Here is a 17,611-nt window from a genome sequence, read left to right on the forward strand (position 1 = left end):
ACACATAGAATTTATGTCTTTTTTTTTTTTTTTTTACCATGATTCATTAGTTAATCAAAGTTAATTTTTTTAACTGTTTTTTTAAATTTTTCTTTTTCTCTTTTTCAACCAACATCTTATCAATCCCTTTTTTTAAAAAAGGGATTGATAAGATGTTGTTTGAAAAAGGGAAAAAGAAAAGTTAAAAAAAAGTTAAAAAAATTAACTTTGAAAAACTAATGAATTATGGTAAAAAAGCCATGAATTCTATGTGCAGTATTCCCTTAGCGCTGGAGTTCTCTCGTTCTCCTTGATCGGTAAACTTGGTCTTGGCTTGCTGGCTGTTCGTGCTGATCTTCTGGGGGAGGGGCCTGTTGCCGTGGTTCCCAAATGTCTTGCCAGAGGCGGAATTGCCCTGCCCTTGTGAGTCCGGTCTAAGCAAGCTGCTCCGGTTTGCTCTCGGGAGCTTTTGTTCCCTGCAAACTCTCGGTACAGCTTTGGAGGACCAGGGTGAAAATGGTGGCCTCCCAATCTCTGCCTGGAAGAGCTGAGAACTCGGGGCCCCGCTCCTCAGTGCGCCCCCAGAGAAAAGCAGTCACTCCCGTCTCCCCGGTCTCCGGCCGCACTCCGTGCTCACCCGGCCTATGATCGAGCGTTTCTATGTCTGGCACCCAACCCCGTGTGGAGTCTCCAAACCCAGCAGATCCCTGCGGTGTGCTTCCGTGCCGCTCCTCCCAGGGGAGGAAGGGGAGTTTCCCCGGCTCTGCCGCTTGTTGGGTCCCTGCTGGAGGAGCAGTGGCCCGACTGTGTCACCGATCACAGTTTATGGCCACCCCGAGCTGAGCGCCCGCGCCTTGGCTCCGTCTCTGCAGCCGACTTCCCCGCTCCGATACCTGGGAGCTCTGCCGCACTCAGACACCCCCGGTCTTTCTGTGACCCCGAGGGTCCTGAGACCACACTGTCCCGCGAGGGTTCCACCCCCCACTTAGCCACTGGAGCGACGTCCCTCAGCGGAGCCGACTTCTAAAAGTTCTGATTTTGTGCTCCGCAGCTCTATCACTTGCCAGAAGCGGCCGATGTAGGCCCCATCCCCCGCCGTCTATCCTCCTGAATATCGCCTCGGATTCACTTCTCCGCACGTCCTACCTTCCAGAAAGTGGTCGCTTTTCTGTTCAGAGTGCTGTTACTATTCTTCTCTTCAATCTCCTGTTGAGTTCGTAGGTGTTCAGAATGGTTTGATCCCTATTCAGCTGAATTCCTGAGACCAGACGAAATCCAGGTCTCCTACTACTCCACCATCTTCCTCTGCCCCTGTTTCTATCTTTTGAAACAGCTTCAGGAGAGTAGGTATTATTTCTTCTTTGAATGTTTGGTAGAATTCCCCAGGGAATCCATCAGGCCCTGGACTCTTGTTTTTTGGGAGGTTTTTGATCACTGCTTCAATTTCGTTACTGGCTATTGGCCTATTCAGGTTGTCAATTTCTTCCTGTTTCAGTCTTGGCAGGTTATAGGTTTCGAGGAAGGCCTCCATTTCATCCAGATTGCTCAGTTTATTGGCATATAGTTGTTGATAATAATTTCTAATAATTGTTTCTATTTCCTTGGTGTTAGTCATGAACTCTCCCCTTTCATTCATAATTTAATTAATTTATTAATTAATTCCTTTCTCTTTTCTTTTGGATAAGTCTGGCCAGTGGTTATCGATCTTATTAATTCTTTCAAAGAACCAGCTTCTAGTTTTGTTGATCTGATCTACTGTGTTCCTGGTTTCTAATTCATTGATCTCTGCTCTAATCTTAATTATTTCTCTTCTAATGCATGGCTTAGGCATCATTTGCTGCTTTTTCTCTAGTTCTTTAAGGTGTAGAGTTAGTTGATGAATTCGGGATTTTTCTATTTTTTTGAGTGAGGCTTGGGTGGCTATGTATTTCCCCCTTAGGACTGCCTTTGCAGTGTCCCATAGGTTTTGGACCGATGTGTTTTCATTCTTATCGGTTTCCACGAATTAAGTTCTTCTTTGATTTCCTGGCTGACCCAAACATCCTTGAGCAGAGTGGTCTTTAGCTTCCAAGTGTTTGAATTTCTTCCAAATTTTTTCTTGTGATTGAGTTCCAGTTTTAAAACATTATGGTCTGAGAATATGCAGGGAATAATCTCAATCTTCTGGTATTGGTTGAGACCTGATCTGTGACCCAGTATGTGGTTTATTCTGGAGAAAGTTCCATGTACACTCGAGAAGAATGAGTATTCTGTTGTAGGGTGGAATGTTCTGTATATATCTATGAGGTCCATCTGGTCCAGTGTGTCATTCAAAGCTCTTGTTTCTTTGTTGATTTTCTGCGTAGGTGATTTGTCTATTGATGAGAATGGAGTATTGAGGTCTCCTACAATTAACGTATTGTTATCAATATGACTATTTTTTTTTTATTTTTTAAGATTTTATTTATTTATTTTACAGAGAGAGAAATGTGAGAGGAAGAACACAAGCAGGGGGAGTGGGAGAGGGAAAAGCAGGCTTCCTGCCAAGCAGGGAGCCCCATGTGGGACTCAGTCCCAGGACTCTGGGATCATGATCTGAGCTGAAGTCAGATGCTTAACGACTGAGCCACCCAGGTGCCCAACTCTTTATTTTGGTTAACACTTGGCCTATGTAGATGGTGCTCCCATGTTGGGGGTGTAGATATTTACAATTGTTAGATCTTCTTGTTGGATAGACCCTTTAAGAATGATATAGTGTCCTTCTGTGTCTTTTAACTACAGTCTTTAGCTTAAAATCTAATTTGTCTGATATAAGAATTGCACCCCAGCTTTCTTTTGAGGTCCGCTGGCATGGAAGATGGATCTCCATCCCTTCACTTTCAGTCTGGATGTATCTTTAGGTTCAAAATGAGTCTCTTGTAGACAGCATAGGGATGGGTCCTGTCTTTTTATCCAATCTGCAACCCTGTGCCATTTTATGGGAACATTTAGGCCTTTCACATTGAGAGTGATTATTGAAAGATATGAATTTACTGTCATCATGTTGCCTGTGAAGACCTTGTTTTTATACATTGTTCCTGTAAATTTCTGTTGTATATCACTCTTGGGGTCTTTCTCCTTTTATAGAACCCCCCTTAATATTTCTTGCAGGGCCAGCTTAGTGGTCACATATTCTTTCAGTTTCTGCCAGTCTTGGAAGCTCTGCATCTCTCCATCCATTCTAAATGACAGCCTTACTGGATAAAGTATTCTTGGCTGCATGTTCTTGTTTAGTACCCTGAATATGTCTTGCCAGGCCTTTCTGGCTTGCCAGGTCTCTATGGATAGGTCTGACATTATTCTGATGTTTCTCCCTCTGTACGTAAGGAATCTCTTCCCCCTAACTTCCCTTAAGATGGTTTCCTTGGTTCTAAGATTTGCGAGTTTTACTGTTACATGCCGGGGCGTTGGCCTGTTTTCCTTGATCTTGGGAGGAGTCCTCTCTGCCTCTAGGACATGAATGTTTGTTTCATTCCCCAGATTAGGGATGTTCTCAGCTATGATTTGCTCAAATATATCTTCTAGTCCTCTCTCTCTCTCCACCCACTCCAGGATTCCAATAATTCTGACATTGGAATGCTTCATGTTGTCACTTGTTTCTCTGATTCTATTTTCATGGATTCTGTGTTGTTTTTCCCTGGCCTCCTCTTTTCCCTTTTTATCTATTAAATTGTCTTCCAGGTCACTGATTCGTTCTGCCTCACTTACCCTAGCTGTTAGATTATCTAGATTAGATTGGATCTCATTGATAGCATTTTTAAATTCTGCCAGTTCAGCTTTCATTTCTGCCCTTAGAGACTCTATGTTGCCATTAATCGATTTCTCCATTCTAGCTATTGTCTTCACAACTGCTAGCCTGAATTCCATCTCCGACATCTTGGTTATATCTGCATCCATTTGTAAATCTGTGGCATAAGTCATAATCTCTAAGTCTTTCCTATTTTGGGGGTTCCTCCTCCTAGTCATTCTGTTGACGGGTGGTTGAGGGTGGTTGAGGGAATGTATAGAGTCCAAATTATTGACCAGAACCCAAGCAAGATGCACCTGTTTTCTAGGGACTTTAGGGTTGCTGGCCTCTTATTTTCCCAGCCTGTCTTCTGGGGGAGGGGCCTGCCGCGCTGTTAGGCAACCCTGTTTGAGCAGAGTTGCCCTGCCCCCCTCTGGCGGGGGATGGGCTCAGTGTGAACCGGTTTTTTGGGGCTTTTGTTCTCTGGTGGCTTTCCCTGGCTGCTTTCCTCGTCTCTTCCAAGAGTCAGAGCAGAAGAGACCGTTTCCAACCCTCTGCCTCAGAGTAGAGAGACTGCAGCGTGTTCTTCAGTGAGCTCTCCAGGCCACACTATCTCCCTTTCTGTCCGTGCTGCTATAAACTGCAACGTCCTGGCTTGTGCGCCCCTCCGCAGTGCCCCCAGTCCTGCCTCCAGGTTGGGGCACATCTCTGCCCTTTGTGCTTCTAAAACCGCCAGCCACTCCCAGTTCCTACACATAACCCCACCACTCCGGTTTCTGTCTAAAGTCCTTTCCCCACTGCTACTGGTTTGGGAGTCTGTGCCCTGTCCCCAGCGTGGAAGGCTCTCACTCACTGGTGGTGTCAGATCCCCATGGCCAGACTCCCTCCCACTGCCATTTATCCTCTGATATCTTCCCCACCCCGGGATCACGGCTCCCTGCTTCGTACCTCGAAACCAACCGCCTGCAATCTTCTGTTTGTAGAGATCCAGATCTATCTTACATCTCAGGCTGATTTCGTGGGTGTTCAGAATGGTCTGGTAGATATCCAGCTCACTTCCGGGGACCAGTTGGAATAGGGTCCCCTACTCCTCAGTCATCTTTTCCTCTTCTGCGTCTCAGGAGTTGACACTTAACCAACTAAGCCACGCAGGCATTCCACAGTGTTTATCAAAACAAAATTTTATTTCCTGCTTGCCTTGTTGATTTATATATATACTAACATGCCACTTTTCAGATTAGATAAAACTCATGTTCATACAAATTACCTATGAATTTTGGTAAAATGTAGATCATAATTAACTCGGTCTGTGATGGTGAGATCTGAAAATCTGCATTTCCTACACATTTCCAGGTCATGATGATGCTGCTGGTCCAACTCTGAGCAGAAACAATATGATTCTTAAATATTTCCTTTCTCAGCTGTGAACTCCTTAATATTAGGTCCCATGACTCACTCTGTTTGAATTTCTAGAATCCAGTACACATGTGAATATGCAAACATTTTAGATGAGTTGACCCTGTGTCATTATCTAATATTATCTAATATTAATTTTTTAAAAAATGTTGAACAGAGATGCCAGAAACTACCTTCCATGTTGACATCAATATAATTCCCACACTTCATTCAAAGCTTTTCATCTTTGATTCAGAGAATCTGGGAAAGAATTGCTGCAAGAAGCCCTAGACAGCACCTTTTCTGTGGGTTTAGCTGAGCTTCAGCAAAGTAGGCCAAAACAGGTTGCCAATTATCATGAAGGCACAGAGATTAGAACACCAGCCTGGGGTGGGGGCTGTGGGTGTGAGAAAGCTTTCCAGAGTAGCTATAATGTGGCTGGGGCTTGAAGGACGAATAGTAATTATCAGAGAGGACTGAGAAAAACAAAATGGATCCTAGAAGGGAGAGCAGAACTAGGCAGATAGGCAGTAGGTATACATTAAGTTCTGAGAACTTCTGAATAGTTCAGTATGTTTGGGTTAAGGGAAGGTGCCTGTCAGGAATTGAAGAAGAACCAAACAAGGGGCAAACAGTAAATAAATTGTGTCCTTAAGTTCCAATGTTATGCTATTTGTCATGATGGAAAGCAGTATTTAAATGGTGTGTGGATGAAGAATAAGAAGATCAGATCTTTATTTTAGAAAGATCACCCTGGTTGCCATGTGATAGATGGACTGGATGGAGGCAAAGAGAAAGCGGGGATGCTTGTGAAATTTCCAGATGACATAAAGCTGGGTGGAATAGTTACAATGATAGATGACAGAAGCAAAATTCATAATGATTTCACCAGATTTGGAGATTGGATCCAACCAATAGGATGAAATTCAACAGGAAGAAATGATAAAGTTCACCATTTGTGTGTGTGTGTGTGTGTTTTAATTAGTTGAGAGGATGCAAGAGGGAGGCAAACAATTTTGACAGTTTATACAGAATTATCTAAAACTTGTGGTGGATGTGGTCATGATTTGTTGATCACAAGTTCGATTTGTGCCAACAGTATACTAAAGAGCTGAGTCTTTTGCTTTATTGATAGAAACAAAATGGCCCCTGCGAAGTAACTCTTCGTTTTGTCAGACAACCTCATTTCATCTGTGCCTTTTCTGCCTTTTCACACCCTCTACTTCACTGTTTTATCAAAAAGAAAATTTATTAGTCTCTGATGGTTTAAGGACCAGCATATGTTTGCCCTTGGGCTGGGGGTCAGGATGAATGGCAGTTTTCCCCGTAGAGACTTTTTATATATTGAACCTCTATACATAGTTTTCAGAATGCATTTTAATTATTTTCTTGCTGTTTTTTACCACCACTGGGGAGAGAAGAGAGAACCTCTTGAAGAAATATTTTCTATTCCTTCTTATGTTCCAAGTCCCTAGCATAGTGCCTGACACAGTCCAGGCATTTAATACCAATGAGGGAATGAATGGATGGATGAATTTCATTTGAAATGAATGAATGAGAAAAGTTAAACAGAGCACTAATGTAAAGGAGCTGAGGGGGCTCATGTAGGTATGCATTCCACAGAAGAGCAGGGAAAGTCATTGTAACATGTCTTAAAAAAAGAAAATATACAACCCTGTTATTGTCTTCTCTGAGAAGGAAACAGTCCATCAGCAACACTTTAGTTCTTTCTACAGCCCCAAATCATATGTGCACAGCCAGCAAAAATTTCCCCATTGAGCTCCCTTGCAGCCTCAGCTCCAGAGCCTCCCTCCCCTGTGCTCTGTGAGGGATTTGTGTCCCTCCCTGTGGATTGCTCCCTGAAAGAAGTCACCAAGCAATGCCTCTAGAGTCCATTCTTCTGGCATAATCACAGTTGGACATCAGATGTCAGAGACCCAGAATGGATAAACATGCAATCTCTGTCTGTTCAGGTTAGAAAGCTGTGAGTATCCTGTCTGGCAGCCAAGATACAGGACTATAAACCAAGAACACATGATGAAAGCTCTGGTTAGGGGACAAACCCTGGGTTCCATCCTAAGAGTCAGTGGTGTTGGGTTCTGGAAGCCCTTTTCTGCACAGTTTGTTGTGCAGGACCAAAGAAGCATAGAATTGTCTGCTCTCCAGTGAGTGGCAGCCATTTCTAGACTCCGCCATCCTGCTTAAAGCATGTGTCATCACCGGTCAGTTTAATTGTCCTATGTTCACTTGATAACACAAAATGAAAGAGTGGAAGCTAAATACATTTTATGTGACAGTTTAAAAGCCATACAAGTGGGGTGGCTGGGTGATGGACATTGGGGAGGGTATGTGTATGGTGAGCACTGTGAGTTGTGTAAGACTGATGAATCACAGACCTGAAACAAATAATACATTATATGTTAATAAACAAACAAACAAACATGTAAGCCAAATTATACCATAGCCCAAGCAAGGCTTATGTTCCCAGTGGGCATGCAGTGAATTCCTATTGGTACCAAGGACTGGTATAAAATTCTTTAATGTTTAAAATGATACTTACCCTTTGTTTTACTGAGTGTTTTGACAGTAAGAGTGTCCTTTGCTTTTTTTTTTTTTTTTTGCTTAAAGGAATAAGAGGCAGCTCATGGCTCTTATAATAAGCCAAGCCCACAGCCTCAATTACACCAGGAATAAGGGCTTACTTTCTCCTCCAAGAGGGGCTAGAAATGTCTAGAACTACATTCTGGTAGGAAGTAGCCACACTCTATATTCCATACTCTTTGAAAATGGAAAAGTCAACTAGTGAAGGTGTTTTTTATTTTTATTTTTCCACTTGGCCTCAGTTTCATTATTTTTTACAGCCTGTTTTGCTTAAGAGAAGATTAAGACAACTGATCTCAGTTACCATTGTTGTTGTTAGTAGTTGTAGTAGTAGTAGCAGTAGTAATAATTCCTTTTATTGGATAGTTATTCTGTGTAGGCAGTATGCTATGGACCTTATAGAATAATAATCTCACTTAATTTCATAAAAATCTTACACTTAGAATCTGACCTCTTCATGGTCAGAATTACATCACCATAGCAGCTCAGTATGAATCAATAAATCTTTCCTATCAGCATGTCCAATAGTATCATAGCAACAGAAAGTCCAAGTAATGGGTTATGCTCACATTTAAGTATTGGTGACATACTGGTTTTGAGTCATCTGTATTTTCTTTATTTTTTATTATGTTTTGAAAGATTATTTGAGAGTGAGAGAATGGGGAGGGGGAGGGGCAGAGAGAGAGAGAGAGAAAGTCTGAAGCAGACTCCATGCTGAGAGTGGAGTCTGACATGGGGCTTGATCTCACAACCCTGAGATCACAGCCTGAGCTGAAACCAAGAGTTGGATGCTTAACTGACTTAGCCACCCAGGTGCCCCTGTATTTTCTTTAAAGGAACTATGTTTGACAACTCTCTGCTTGTACTCAGCCCCGGAGCAACTTCACTTTCCTTTGTACTGCTGCGACTGGAAGCCTGAAAACTACATTTCCCAGATTCCCTTGCCAATTGGGTATTATTAATAGGCCCAGTTTGCCTGGGACCAAAGGTTTCTAGGGATGTGGGATTTTCCCTGTTAAAACCTGAAAAGTTCTTGGTAAATGGTGATGGTCACTTTACTGGACACTATATTTCTGTTAAGTTGGTGGTAAGCACTCATGTGGGATTAGAAGACCTTAGAAAAGTCACTTTACTCGACACTATATTTCTGTTAAGTTAGTGGTAAGCCCTCACTTGGGATTAGAAGACCTTAGAAAAGTAGATGCCATTTCTACTACTGGTACCAACATTGATGTGTGTAGACTCATGGTCTGATTAGCATCAGGAGTGTGAGTGTTGTTGGGAATGCCATCTTCTGCAATTTAGAGTGAAAGCAGAGGCTCTGTGTAGTCACAGACACCTGGGTAACATTAACTTTCCTCTTTTATTTCTTAGCCCTCCTAATATTTTGCAAATAAATTCCTGTATTAAATTCTTCTCTGCCTGAAATACCTATAGCAGTTTCTATTTCCTTGATTGAACATTGACTGATGGACAGTCCTAGTGAAAGATTGCTGATGGATAAAGGGAGAGACAAAAGTTAATAGGGAAGTGAAATGCTAATCAGAGAAACTGCAGTCCAAGTAAATATGTTTTTTCAAGATAGCAGAATGTTAGGGAATTGGAATGGTGAAACTTGGAGAACACATGAAGAACTAGGTTGCCAGCGCTGTAGCAGCAATATATTTTAAGACTTCCTAGGTCTCTATGAAATAAGCTTTGGATATCCTTCCAAGATTTACCCAAGAATCGGAATCATCAGGGTTCATTAACAATTAGAACTGTGAGGAGTAAAGGAAGATGAGATTGATTCCACATCTCTGCTTCTTCCTCTGTTCAGGTATCACTCCCTTTGATGAGGTAGGTGGCCTTCAGAATTGCTCCCTAGAAAGAGCCATAGCATAGTACTTCATCATAGACGATGATATTTTGACTACATGACTGTCTCCCTATTGGATTGTCAACTCTCTAAGAATGGTGTGATATTACATGTTCATGCCTGATATATGGTATGATATTTGGTGGTTTCCCATTTTATTCAGAGTGAAATTCCAAACTCTTAACCAAAGGCCCCCATGATCTGAACTCTGGCCACTGCTCTAAATTCATCTGCTATTTTTTCTTTTAATTACTTTGCTTCAGCCATACTGGTCTCCTTGGTATTCCTCAGCCATGCTAAGTTTGCTTCTATTTCATGGTTTTTGCACTTGCTGTTGTTGTTTTTTTATAATCTGCTTGAAATACTTTTAAACCAAATGTCTACATTGTTTCCTCCTTACTTTCTTCTAATCTCTGCACAAATGATATCTTTGTGGTAAGGTCTTCCCAACATAAAAACAAACAAACTAACTAACTAACTACTAACCAGCTAACTCAACAACAAATTTTGCCCTCTAGAACTTCCTGTTCCCCTTGAGCTGTTTCTTTTCAGCATTTTTCAGCACTTTTTAGCATTAAACAGAATATATATTTACCTGTTAGTTATTATTATTTCTCCTTTTTAATGGCATATATTCTGTCTCTTAAAGACACGTGGGAGATCATTATATAGGTATGAATTTAAGTTACAGGTAAAGTGGGTGCTGTGGAAAGTTTTGACACAGATTTTTTTAAGAAAATAATTTCACCGAGATGTGCAAGAAAGATTTCAGTAGGAAAACTAGTGGTATGGGAAGTAAATTTTGGGGGTAGGCTATTGCTACCCAGTAGAGAGAGAATGTACAGAAAAGTACCTTGAAAATCATTGAAGGTGGTCATTCTAGAAGACTAGCTGGAGATCTTATAATTCTTTGGGTCATCAGCCCTGATAAATTTGTAAATCCTCTTGGAACTACTGAGAATAGCATCATCAGAAAGATGAACTGGGGCATAATGAGAGTCACTGAGAGTAACATCACTCACTTGTATGTGTTGGTTTATATTTTTCCATGTGTTTATGTGTGAGTGCATGTGTGTGTATCTAAAATAAAATGTAGCTAGATTCCAGAACGGTGGAGGAGGGTTAAGGGCAGGTGAGGGTAGAAAGCATAGGTATATTAATTTGCACCTATATAAGCTATTCTAACGAAAAGACCCCAACATATTATTGTTTGGATGTCAGCAGGTATCTGGGTCAGGTATGCATCTCTGCTCCATGAGATCACCCAGGGGCCCAGATTTCCTCATTCACACATATTCTCTATGATATTGTCCTTATCTGTGTGGTTGGAACTGGCTCACCATCTCATCAGAGTGGACTAGCCCACATGAAATAGAAAGTAGAGGAAATAAGAGGACAGCAATTTCCTTTTCAGGAAGTGATGCACAAGTTGCCCTTATCACTAGTGTTCACTTTCCACGGATGAACACTCAGTCACACGGCCACACGAAACATAAAAGCCTGGGAAAGAGGCTCTCTGGCTGGGAGACATGTAACTTTAGGAATCTCATTCTCTGCCATTGTAGGGAAGGTGGCCAGGGCTCTTGGTTCTTCAAGAGAGACCTCTCTGGACACCATGCTCTAGCTTAAATTCTGTCCAAGAGAGCCAGGCCTATGGATTTAGGAGAGGACAGCTGTGGGCAGGCACTGTGCTAGTGTTGGGGACAGGTCAACAGATAAAGAAACAAGCCAGCACTGTGTTTGAAGACCAGCTTTCTCAGGTTAGCTGCTTTCTGCAGTTGCTTTCTGCAATTTCATCCTTGTTCTATGTTTGGAGACATTGCTTGCTGAAATTCAAGGTCTATGCATCCAAGGAACTTGAGGGACTATGTATAGAGTGGAGATGAAGAGTGCTAAGTGGATATACTCCAGATAGAAATAGAGAAAATTATGACTCTGTTTTACATAGGAAATATTCACATCTGTAAAAGCAGTAGCCCAAACAATGGGGGACAGAAGAGTTATGTAATATTTTGAATAAGTAAGAAATTATAAACCACCAGTTTGAGGGGAAAAAATGGGTCAAACCTTATTTTATACTCTGTTTGTCACTTACTTACTGCTCCTTCCTTGCAACTCTTCTAAACTGGGTGACATATTATAATAAATAATAATAATATTAATTTATTTTTATTTTTTAAGATTATTTATTTGACAGAGAGAGAGACAGCGAGAGAGGGAACACAAGCAGGGGGAGTGGGAGAGGGAAAAGTAGGCTCTGATGTGGGACTCGATTCCGGGACCCTGGGATCATGACCTGAGCCAAAGGCAGACGCTTAATGACTGAGCCACCCAGGCACCTGTAATTATATTTATATAATTATATTCAATATATTATAACTATAAATAATCCATTAATTCATTTACTGTATATATAACACACACATATATATCTGTATTTTTTTAAATCCAAGACCTACTAAATGTAGATCTCTAGGGACTGGTTCTGCTTATTTTTGTTCAAGAAAATAAAATTCCACATGCAATTCTGTACATTTGTGGAATATGACCACAGAACATACCCTGAGAAAGCTCCAAATGGATTAAAGAGTTAACTATAAAGAAAACTGAAATCATGTAAAGTAAATTTGAGTAGTTATTAGATACCTGGTAGGTCAATATTTTAAGTTATGAAGTAAAAGAAAAACAAAAATCAATTGATCCAGTCATAAAATTTTTAAACTTCTGAAGAATGAAAAATAATACCATGTAAAATTTTTATAAAATTATAAAGGTTTGGTTCTCCATTACACAAAATATTCATATAAATTGATTAGAAAAAAAACAGGTCGTCAATGGTTAAATTAAAAAAATATTTATGAGCAAAAAGAGTATATGCAATTTAAGAATTACATTGAAAATATGACTTAACTTATTGATTTTTAAAAATTTAGGTCACATAATCATACATTACTTGAAATGCACACATTGATGCAAAAAGCATAACATGCAATTTGGCAATTTATATCACCAATTCTGTCCTCTCATCAAGTATTGAAAAGAGACATGAACAATGATGGTTTTTGTAGTAACAAAAATTGAAAACAATGCAATTATCCAATATTAAAAAAGTAATTCAATAAAAAAGGGTATGTTAATCTCGTGAATATCACACAACCATTAAAAATGAAAATTATATACACCCTATAACTGTATGTGGAAATGCTTAGTATGATTTTTATATTACCTATCATTTTATATAAAAGTATTTAGTTAAAAAGTGGGGAATAGATTTATGTGTGTGAACTGATTATATGAAAACACAATTAGTTATTATATGGACTACAGTGGTGGAGGACTTGGAAAAGAAAAGAAAAAAATACTGAGATGTTTGGATAGTAAAATTGAGATAGATGTTCCTCCTTAAAATAGTTCCTTTATATTTGTTGTGATTCTGTGACAAAGCTGGAAAAATTGTACAAAAATTAGAGATATTTGTTCAGTGGTAAACATTGGGATCTCTAATCCAAGCTACTTATTTTAAATTTTCAAAAGAAAAAAAAAGTCTATTGAGAAGTATAATGAAGTTCTAATTCCAGAGCAGGGAGAGGGAACAAGACTCAACAAGAGGAGACTGGATAAGAACGTGATGAATGTATGTGAAGAATGACAGGAGAAACAGAGTTACCATTCACCAGGAAGAGGGCTTCTTAGACACAAAGGCTAGGTGTAGAGGTGGTTGCAGTCTGTGTTGTGGTTTGATGGGACTTTTCACCTTTCATCATACAAACCAGTATCTAGAGGTGTGGTTGCTGCACAAGTTCATCATTATCCACAGGATTGAACTAAATGTCTCTACTTTGAAATTCTGACTAGAAATCATATGATATATCTGCCAGCAATTATACTATGGGTGTTACTGAAGTGCACACAGCCCATTGGCCCTCACTAACATCGTTCTCAAATAATAATGCTGGAAAGAGGCACTTTCTAAAACTTTCAAGTGATCTACAATCTCCCAGACAACTTTCATAGTTGGCTGCTGCTTCTTTTTTTTTTTTTTTTTTTTTTTTTGCTAAATATATTATTTCATTTTTGGCCACTAACCAAAAGGCAGGACATTGTTGGTGAATTTGTAGCTTTTCAGTGTTACATAAAGCAACATCTAAGCAGTGATTTCATTTTTTGTTTCGATCTTTGACTCTGAGCTGCAAAATGTCATCTTTATTTACTCGGGAAAAGCAACCAGTTGGGAGAAAAGAAGTGTGGTTGTGCAGTGTTTCAGTGTTTGATTTCCTCTGCTGTGCAGCAGAAGAGGCAAGAGCAATCTGCCACATGACTGGGGGAGAAAATAACCCCTCATCAGCATGATGGCCAAAAGGTCCTTGTTCATAACCAAACATACTGTTTTACTCAGAAGAGAATACTCAAAATAGGAAAACATAAAATCTGAAATCAGTTGCTCTAAACAACATCCCAGGTATTGATTTCCCAAACAACTGTCTGGGTAGTCCATAAACTGGATATTATATAACATGTATCTCAGCCAATGAAGCTATCAAGACTACGCTAGTTGGATGTCACAGACAGATTCATAATTTAGTTGTTCTTACAAACCTATTGGCCTTGGCTCATCGTGCTGCAGCTGGCACATCACAAAATGTGTAACCCAAGCCTGCTTAGCATCATCATTTGGCCAGCCCACTAAAAGCATCATGGAGAAAATAATACTACATTAAATGGGAGAGCCCCAAATTTCAGTTTAACAATAAAGCCTGTGTTTTTCCCTTAGATGAGAGGAAGCATTTTATTATATAAATAGCAAAGGTTTTGGAGGCAGACCTTTATAAACTCCAATTTCCTGTGAAATTTATGAAATAATACTTACCTCATAACATTGCTTTAAGAAGCAAATGAAATGAAGTGAAACGTTTGCTTAAAATTTCAATAAGAATTTGTCAGCCCTTAAAATTAACAACATAAGAAAAACAGGTGTTGGTGAGGATGTGGAGAAAGGGGAACCCTCTTACACTGTTGGTAGGAATGCAAGCTGGTGCAGCCGCTCTGGAAAACAGTATGGAGGTTCCTCAAAGGGCTAAAAATAGAACTACCTTATGACCCAGCAATTGCACTACTAGGTATTTATCCAAAGGATACAGAGATACAGACTTGGAGGGGTACATGCCCCACGATGTTTATACCAGCATTATCCACAATAGCCAAACTATGGAGAGATCCCAAATGTCTATTGACTAATGAATGGATAAAGAATATGTGGTGTGTGTATATATATATATATATATATATTCCATACATATATATGTGTGTATATATATATGGAATGTTAATATATTAATATTAACATATGGTATGTGTATATATTAATGGAATATTAATATATATTATGTTAATATATATGGTATGTGTATATACATTAATGGAATATTACTCAGCCATCAAAAAATGAAATCTACCATTTGCAATGATGTGGATGGAGCTAGAGTATATTATACTAAGTGAAATAAGTCAGAGAAAGACAAATACCATATGATCTTATTCATATATGGAATTTAAGAAAGAAAGACGAACATATGGGAAGGGGGAAAAAAAAGAAGAGAGGGAAATAAGCCGTAAGGGACTCTTAATGATAGAGAACAAACTGAGGGTTGTTGAAGGAAGCGGGGGGAGGACGGGCTAGATGGTTGATGGGCATTAAGCAGGGCACTTGTGATGAGCACTGAGTGTTATATGTAAGTGATGAATCACTGAATTCTACTCCAGAAACCAATATTGCACTGCATGTTAACTAACTAAAGTTTAAATCAATAAAAAAGAGGGGTGCCTGGGTGGCTCAGTCGGTTGTGTCTGCCTCCAGCTCAGTTTGTGGTCCTGGCATCCTGGGATTAAGCCCCACATCGGGCTCCCTACTCAGTGGGGAGCCTGCTTCTCCCTCTGCCTGCTGTTCACCTTGCTTCTGCGTTCTCTCTCTCCATGTGTGTCAAATAAATTTAAACAATCTTAAATAAATAAACAAATAAGAGAATGTGTCAGCCCTGTGGTTTAGAGAAATTACTTAACCACTCTGTGCCTTAGTTTTCTCATCTACACAACGGATATCATACACTTACTTCTGAGGGTTGAGTGAGGATGAAATGACTTAATAAATGGCAAGTTGTTAGCAGTACCTGCCATTAGGAAGTGCTCAATAAAATAAATGTAGTGGTTGCTCATTATTATTCATTGTCTGTGTGCTAAGGAGGTCTCCCACATAAAGAAAACAACATGAGCTCAGAAGGATTTAAGGTATTATGCACATTTTTTGTTTGGGGATGGTGGGTAAGTAGGGGAATGAAGCTGAGGTGGGAACTGCACGTTAGTGCAGGATTAGTAAAGAGTACCCACAAAAGTACTAACAAGAAGTACTAATAAAGAAATTTAGGTTTCTAATGTGAAGGATCTTGAAGACTATGTAAAGTACTTATGCTTTTTTGTTAGAGAAGATGGAAAGCCATCACAAGCTTAACTCAACAGGTCATATCAGTATTAGATGATTAACAAATGATGAGAAGCTGGGTGCTATTTAGGAAGTTCTTGTGGAGGGGAGGGTACCATGAAGCAGATACCAGCCATGGAAAAGAGGAAACAACTACACAACGCACGCAGGGGTAAAATCAACCTGATATGTTGGCTAACGGGTTGTGGAGGTTATAGGAAAGGAAATAGATGAAGCTGTTTGGAGGTTGCTAATTTGTGAAAATGGGGAGATGATGGGCCCAAGATGGCTGATGTGAGCACGTGATGGGTCCTGCTGAGTTTGTCTTTATGGATCATTCAAGGGTTTAATCATTGGTGTGAAATGCTGCCTAGAAATACTGCTTAGGAGGGAAGAGAAAAGGATAGAGCATGGAAATTTGAAGCGTGACTCCGTTTAGTAAGAGGTGACAATCCACAGCCCTGAGAAACCAGGTAGAGTAGGAAGTGGACAGGGAACTGCATAGAAATCCAGAGAAGTATGCATTTAGAAAGAAACAAGAGGTGAAGAATTACAGTTTTAGGAATAGTTAATGAGCATTAAAAAAAAGGTAGTCTATTCAAAATGTTTATTTAATGCTGAACATGTGCCAATGTCTCCCTTTCTTTTTCTTCTTTTTTTTTTTCATGTTCTTTCTCCCTATTCCTCAAACACCACATAGAGGAAACTCCCTTTGCATCCTAAGTTCCCTTGCAAGCTCTTCAGTTCCTGGATGGTAGGTAGATGATCCAAACATTATCAAAGGGAGGGTTAAAATAAGAGTGGGTGATGTATGTGGATCTGGGTCTAGTGATCCCTTGCCACAATGATTCAGAACAGATCTCTGCTGTGTTGTATTGTGTATCTGGACAAAAACTGAAAAATTCAGTCCTGTGTCTAGAAATGTTTCTCTGTACTATAAGTGATTCTTATTTTTAAAATACCTGAATCACTCAATGATTTTTTTTCTATTTGAAATTTGGGGTCATGTAAATATGATCCTCAGGAGGAGCTCCCAAGAGGGCAAAAGAAGCAAACCTTGCATGGTCAGTTCAATGTAGGGTTAAAGCCTTGGTACGATTTTATGCTGATAGTTTCATAATTTGTCTTTTATCCAACTTACTTAACAATCTGCCTGTCCTTTAGTTACTTGAAATAATATAGCAAATCCGTTGTCAACTGTAAAATCCTATGTACCACAAATGCCCCATACCCTTTCCAGTTTGGGGACACAAACGGAGTCACATTGACATCAATAACTCATAGGTTCTTAATTTAGTCTGTACCACTAAGCTTCCTACCTTACCATGTAGGACTTACTTATTCCTTAGCATATAGTCAGCAAGCAGGATCTACTCAGTCTTTTTTTAATTCAGATTTGATGTGGACTGCTTGTCCTGTTGACAGTGCTTTGGATTCCCATGTGGGAATAGCAATGCCTAGATCTGGGGTGCTATCTCCCCTTCATGAGGCTACCAGGTCTTGGAATGCCAAAGTGGTTGTAGGTTCTAAGTAGAGGTAAGAAAAGTATCTCTTTTTCTAA

This window comes from Callorhinus ursinus, unplaced genomic scaffold (assembly GCF_003265705.2).
Source record: "Callorhinus ursinus isolate GAN/ISIS: 27379988/994484 unplaced genomic scaffold, GSC_fseal_2.0 scaffold5, whole genome shotgun sequence".
NCBI classification, from domain to species: Eukaryota; Metazoa; Chordata; class Mammalia; order Carnivora; family Otariidae; genus Callorhinus; species Callorhinus ursinus.